The sequence below is a fragment of the Carettochelys insculpta genome, chromosome 24 (genome assembly GCF_033958435.1).
Source record: "Carettochelys insculpta isolate YL-2023 chromosome 24, ASM3395843v1, whole genome shotgun sequence".
Classification (NCBI taxonomy): Eukaryota; Metazoa; Chordata; order Testudines; family Carettochelyidae; genus Carettochelys; species Carettochelys insculpta.
This window is the reverse complement of record NC_134160.1, coordinates 11424771-11432332: the sequence shown is the minus strand read 5'-3', so window position 1 is coordinate 11432332 and position 7562 is coordinate 11424771.

Genomic DNA, 7562 nt, shown 5'->3' with positions numbered 1-7562 from the left:
CGCTGCCCGTAGGAGAGCGGCACTACAGAGTGTGGCCAGCATCACAGGGAACTGGAACTGTATCTGTATGCAGGCGTGAAAGTAGGCTGGTGCCTATGTAAAGAGCTGGCGGGGACCGGGGTTGCAATAGGACGGTGGCTGTAAGGAATTTCTATGTTACTTTCCCCCTTGACTCTGTGCCAGCAGTGTAAGGGCAACTGTACTGTTATAGGGGAGCTATTAAACAGTCTCCATCTGCCTCTCTCTTTGGGGAGGCTAAACCCCGAAGTTACCAACCCTTTCGGGACTTGTCTGATATTGATCCGGGGTCCCACCCCCACCCCACCCCTCTCTCACTCAGGGCCTGCACCAAACCTCGGTCAAGTCAATGTGAGTCTTTCCCACAATGTCACTGGGGTTTGGATCAGCCCTGAGAGAATGATGCAGCCCCACACTGTGGGTGAGTCATTGCCAGGTGCACAGTGGCTCTGACCTCTGCTTGCTGCCGCTCTCAGGGCCCAGTGCTCCAGCCCGGTCGGTTAAGGTAGGGTCCCACTTTCACACTGCAATGCTCAGGGGCCCTGGTATCCATCACAGGTGCCGCCATGGTGATCTAGGCCTCCCCGTGCAGAATGAGGGGCCGAGCGTGGTTTGAAAATCAAGTTTCCGGGATCTTTGCAAAGTGCATTGGGAGGCCTTGCAGCAGCTACACCCCAGCTCCGGTCTGTGCTCTCTGGGTGAGCTTTGCAGCTGAATACCAGACATTGCTCTGATGGGTTACTTTTTACTTCAGTGGCATCTTGAGGCCTTATATAGGCCATGACCCCCCCGTGCTTAGTGTTGGACATTGTGCTCATGCCACTGAATTCAGAGCCAGGCCAAATCTCTGCCCCATGCCCCCAGCAGTTGGACGCAGGGTTTTCATTCTCCCTGTTCGAGGGTTAGCTATATGATGCCAGGTGGGAGTGGGCTCTGCTTGGATTTCAGAGCGCTGGGACAGGCTCAGCATGGTTGCCAACAGAGTGATGCTGGACTTACACTGAAGTGAGACAGTCCCAGGGACTGATGGCCTCTGTCCACAAAACAGGTGCAGCCTAGGCAGCAGTCTCATGTTGCAAGCTGCCCACCTGCCAATGTGCCTTGATTCTCATTGGGAGGGCATCCTTCTGGCAGGACAGGGGGACCAGAGGAGCCCTACCTCCTTAGCCAGTTCAGTGCACAGGCATCACTCAATCAATCACATCGATAATACCATTAGGATGTGCGGGGGGGGTTCATATATTTCAGTTTTAAGAAGCTGATGCCCCATTACCAATTCTTGCAATTTTACTGAGTCAAACAATATTTGATGGGGGTTTTTTCGTAAAAGCCCCAGCTTTTGGAATCCTGTGATCACATGAGAGTATCAGCTTTGCTTTAAAAAACCCTAAGTTTCTACGCTTCATATTTGAGGAGCAAGGACCCCAACCATTCAAAGCCAGGGGGGCAGGTTAAAAGAACACCTGCCTCCAAAATGTTAATCCCAGGACTTTTTTCAGCTCAGCTCACCAACTTTGGGGACGCAAATTACGATTTTTGACTGCTTGCGGTTGGGTAATGTTTTTTTTCCTAAATAGGGAGGGTTTTTTCAGCTGACTTCATTGACTCTAAACAATATCTGCTGATTGACACCAGGTGAGGATCTGGGCCATTAATTTACTGCAAGCCAGTGTATCTGGACTGATTAACGTAACTACAAGTTCAACCTCGCTGGTCTGGCAGGACCATGAATGTTGCTGCACCACAGTGCCCTGGTGACTGAGAGACCGGGGCAGAGTGGCTGGGAGCCTGGCCCAGGGCAGAGCTGAGCATGAAGCCAGGCCAGCAGCTAGGGGTCCAACTGGAGTCAAGCTGGGCCATTGGGGACGGGAGGGCGGCTGGAAGCACAGCTGGGCCAGGAGCAGAGTCAGGCTGGGGACTGAGAGCCTGGATGGGGCTGGAAATGGAGCCCAGGTGTCGGGGTCGGCAGTGGGGTTGGCAGCCATGAGGGCAGCCTGGAAGCTGGAATGGGCAGCTGAGGCGGAGGGGGGCTGGCTGGAAGGTTGGCAACCCTGTGCCCCTTCCCAGCAGAGCCTGGAGGCCAGGAGCAGAGGGGGCTGGAATTGACCTTCCCTGGTCTGGCAAACTCCCTCATGTGGGACCTGTACCAATGTCATAGAATCCTAGGGCTGGAAGGGACCTCAGGAGGTCATCTAGTCCAGCCCCCTGCCCAAAGCAGGATCAACCCCAGAATTAATATGGCCTGCGAGTTTTATTTTGACAGGGCTCCTTTTAAGGACTGAGCCCTCGGGGGGAATTCTGATTTCATTTACGCTGAGGAAGAACAGCAGGAAGACAATGGGGCTAAACTGGTGTAAGTGAGAGCAGATGCAGGGCTCATATCTGGCTGTGCCCCTGTGACCACTTGTGTAACTGTAGCAAAGCCAGACCCACCTGAAGGCAGCAGGGAGCGAACAATGGAGTTTTAACTCAGCAGAGGCTGTTTGTTATCAGCATCACGTGCTTCGCGTGTCTTCGTACAGCAAAAATAAACAATATTTATGGCCATACAAAAATGTGCAAATCTCGATCTATGAAATTAACCCAGCCCTGGCTGTCGCAGCTCTGCTGCCGGCCTCTTCCTGTGGGCAGGAGTCAGGGACCCTGGGTGAATTTTGAAGACGAGGGCTGGTGCTGACTCTGTAAGGCCGTGTCTACACGTGCCCCAAACTTCGAAATGGCCATGCAAATGGCCATTTCGAAGTTTACTAATGAAGCGCTGAAATGCATATTCAGCGCTTCATTAGCATGCGGGCGGCAGTGGCGCTTCGAAATTGACGCGCCTTGCTGCCGCGCGGCACGTCCAGACGGGGCTCCTTTTCAAAAGGGCCCCGCCTACTTCGAAGTCCCCTTATTCCCATGAGCTCAGGGGAATAAGGGGACTTCGAAGAAGGTGGCGTCCTTTCGAAAAGGAGCCCCGTCTGGACGTGCCGCGCAGCGGCAAGGCGCGTCAATTTCGAAGCGCCGCTGCCGCCCGCATGCTAATGAAGCGCTGAATATGCATTTCAGCGTTTCATTAGTAAACTTCGAAATGGCCATTTGCATGGCCATTTCGAAGTTTGGGGCACGTTTAGACGTAGTAAGAGTGATATCAGGTGAGGAACTGGACTATTAATTTATGCCAATGGAGCTGGACTGATTACCGGTTGAACCTGTCTGTAAATTGCTTGAGTCAGTAGTTCTCCTTCTGGCCTGTGGGAGAGTGGCATTTTGATGACATTTCTGTATCAGACACACTTCTTTCTTTCTTTGAATAAAGTGAGTGCAATTCTAAACCCTCCCTCGCCTGCTGGGCGGCTTGTACCCTTTCAGGGCTAATTCAAGCAAGACAACGGAGTGATATTGGCAACAGCCCAAGAGGAAGCAGAAGACAATGAGCTGCTGGAGAGGATAAGGCCATGTTAATCCACCTGTGGCCCCTGCTGGTGTGTGCATATCTGACCCCCTCACTTCCAAGTGGCTCATTCCACCAGCTGAGGAGCTGGGCGCGCCTTCCTCTGGCACACACTCCCCACCCCGCCTGCTGCTTCTGCCTGGGCTTGAGCCTTTGCCCAGAACATACCTCACGCCCTGCTGCCGTCTCTGACCCTCTTGCTGCATCAGATGTGACTCTTTACACCATACCAGGATTCCCCGGGTGCTAAAGGATGCTGCATCCACCTCACTTAGCCAGATCTGCGGTCACCCTAGCGTAACGCTCTGGTATCACAGATCAGTCCAAGCAGCGTCCAGAACCTGGCCTGTCTACACTAGGGAACATCTATACTTACTACGGGTTTGACACTCTGTGATCAATCTGCCTGTTTGATTTTGCTGTGTCAGTGAAGATGCAACAAAATCGATCTCATTGGACTTGGCCATTGACCCTGGGATGCCACGCTACTGCATGGAGTAAGGGACGTTGGCATGAGCCCAAAGAGCTCTGATCTGCACCGGGGTACAAAGTCAATCCTGATACATTGATTTTAGCTACACTAATGGCATGGCTAGAATTGCATATCTGGGATCGACCTTGATCCCTTGTGTAGCCCAGGCCTTTGTATAGACATACCCAAAGAAGCACCATGCTTTGACTAGGCAGTGCCTGACCCACCTCCATTCAGCTGTATCATCCTCTCCAGGTTGCATGGAGTGCTTGGGTCCCTGACCTGGTGGATCGAGCTAAGTTCCCCATGTTTAAGGAAACCCTCCAGTGGGGGTAAAGCCACCATGCCACCCTTCCACTGCAGTGGGCATGACCAGTGCCATGGCAGGTCTGGGAGGGTCCCATATCCCAGCATCCACAGTGGCCTTCTGGAGCAGTGAGGGGCTGGTGTACCATGCAAGCCTTGTTTGCAAGTGCTCTCATAGGCTCCCAGAACGGATAGCCCATCACACTCAATGCACTCCATGAAGAATCTATCACCCACCAAAGAACGTGTTTCCCTCTGAAAATAACACCAACAAAAGCCTGGAGGCCATAGCATGAACTCAGCCATGCCCAGGCCTGTGTAACCTGCTTGCACATTGTGTACCCTCCCTATCTAGTGGCTGAGCCACATAAAGTATTAGCAGTGTCTCTGCTGCTACCTAATGTGTCTTTCTCCGACTCGTGTGGTGGAGAACTGAGTGATGGTGTAAAGATGACGTCTTCAGACCCTCCTAGCAGCTTCTTGGGCCAGTCATTGCCTGCTGAGTTGTGCTTGATGCTTTTTGGCTTTAATGTCACATAAGGATTCTGCATTAAGCATATGGTTGCTCTTAGTGGGAAGGAAAGGCGGCTGACACTGGCTCCAAAGCTTGGCACCTTGCATGGCCAGCTACATCTGCACACAAGGGGTGTAAAACACTCCCAGGCTACATCCACACTAGCCCCTTCTTTTCAAAAGAGGCATGGTAATGAGCGAGGTGGGAAGATGCTAATAAGGTGTTTCATGAATATGCCGTGCCGCATTAGCATAATGATGGCTGTGGCAATTCTAAAGTGCTGCTTTCGAATTGCACACCACCCGTGTAGATGGGGACCTTTGAAAAGGACCCCCCCCCATCTTCAAAAGCCCCTTACTCCTATTTAAGGGGCTTTCAAAGACTGGCGGGGGGTCCTTTTGCAAGGGCCCCCCCATCTACACGGGCGGCGTGCGATTCCAAAGTGGCACGTTGGACTTACTGTGGCCACCATTCTCTAATGAAGTGCTGCATATTCATGGCAGCGCCTCATTAGCCTCTTCCAACCTCGCTCATTACCATGACCCTTTCAAAAAGAAGGCGCTAGTGTAGACGTAGCCCGAGAGTTCAGGAACGAGCCTGGCCCCATTAAACAGTGGCAAAACATCCGCCGAGCAGAGCGTGTGTGTTTTCCAGAGGTGTGGATTAGGACAAAGCTCCAGGAAGCAGGGACCAGGCAGGGTTCAGTGTGGTAGGTGACAGCAAGGCCAGACCAAGTCTTGGCACGTCTGTCCCATTAGTTGGGCTTCTGTTGGCAATCTCCCCATCCCTAGGCTCCCCCAGCTCTTCTGGGTGTGTCTCAGCATACCAAACAAGCTCCCTTCCCAGCTTTCTTTGGAGTCCATGAGAGCATGATCGGGCCTCTGAGTCTGAATTTCAGAGGTGACATGGGTCCTAGGTAAGCAGTCCCCTCTGAGATGCTTTCCCAGTCCAAAGCCAATGATCAAGCGATTTGTCTCCTGCCATCCATCTCCAGCCTTTGACAATCAGAGGCCAGGGACAGCATTCCTACCCTTGGCTAATAGCCTTTCATGGACCTAACCGCCATGAATTTATCTAGCTCTGTCTTAAATTCTTTTATAGTCCTAAACTTCAGTCTCCTCTGGCAAGGAGATCCACAGATTGAGTATGTGCTGAGTAATGAAGAACTTTCTTTTATTAGTTTTAAACCTGCTACCCATTAATTTCATTTGGTGTCCTCTAGTTCTTATATTATGGGCACAAGTTAATAACTTCTCCTTATTCACCCTCTCCACACCTGTCATAATTTTATATACCTCTATCCACCCCCACCCCGTGTTGCCTTTTTTCTAAACTGAAAAGTCCCAATCTTTTTAGCCCCTCCTCAGACGGGATCGGTTCCAAGCCTCTAATCATTTTAGTTGCCCTTTTCTGAACTTTTTCCAATGCCAGGATATTTTTTTAAGGTGAGGAGACCACATCTGTACACAGTATTTAACATGTGGGCATACCATAGATTTATATAGGGGCAGTAAGATATTCCTTGTCTTATTTTCTATCCCTTTTTTCATACTATCTAACATCCTATTTGCCTTTTTGATGGCCTCTGCACACTGCATGGATGTTTTCAAGGAACTATCCACGATAATTCCAAGATCTCTTTCCTGATTAATTATAGCTAAATTAGCCCCCGATTATATTCTAAGTATAGTTGGGGTTATTTTTTCCCAAAGTGCGTTACCTTACACTTATCTACATTAAATTTCATTTGCCATTTTGTTGCCCAGTCACTCAGTTGGATGAGATCTTTTTGAAGTTCTTCACAGTCTTCCTTATCTTGAACAATTTAGTGTCATCTGCAAATTCTGCCATCTCACAGCTCACCCTCTTCTGCAGATCATTTATGAGTAAATTGAGCGGGATTGGGCCTAGGTCTGACCCTTGGGGGACACCACTAGTTACCCGTCTCCATTCAGAAACTTTACCATTTATACCTACCATTTGTTTCCTGTCTTTTAACCCGTGCTCAATCCATGAAAGGACCTTCCCTCTTATCCCATGACAACTTAATTTACATAAGAACCTTTGACAAGGTACCTTTTAACAAATAAAAAAAGTATAGAACGCTGGGAAATTTCATATAGTAGAGCTCTAACGCCCCTTGCCCCAGCCATAAAAAATTTGCTCAACAAACCAAAATAAAATAAATAAAAAAACCCACCAAACTGGGGGTTTCAGTAACTAAGCATCTGATTTGATTTTTTTTCCATATTAATTTGGGGGAAAAAATTTTTTTTAATTGCCAGAGATCAAAACACTTTCAGTTTCTATTTTTTCAATTAAAACCCCTGATTTTTCAATGCGAATGTATTTTCCCCCAAATATTGCTGGTTTTACAAGAAAAGGAGCAAACCCCCCCCCACACACACACACTGGGTAGCATTATAATTCCTAATTTACAAATGGGAATCTCTGGCACAAAGAGACACTCGCCTATCAAACAGGAAAGCTGCAATAGCTGTAGCTGTGCCGTGCTCTCTCTCCTGATGGTGTTTTAACCACAAGACCATCCTCCCAACCTCTTGGCCTTTGCACATGGTATTTTCTGTAACCTCCTTTTGTCACAGTATTTATGGGTCAATTCAGTTACAATGTTGCAAGGGAGAACCTGTTTGTATTGTGGCGGGTGAGTGACTTTAGCGGTCCACCTGGCTGACACTATTCACATCTGGATTTTCCCCAAATGACATCTGGAACTTTGGTTTGGCTCTGGACAGAATTATAGAGCCATTCACATCTCTGCCAGGGACTCTGTGAGTGACCTTGGGGAAGTCACTTCA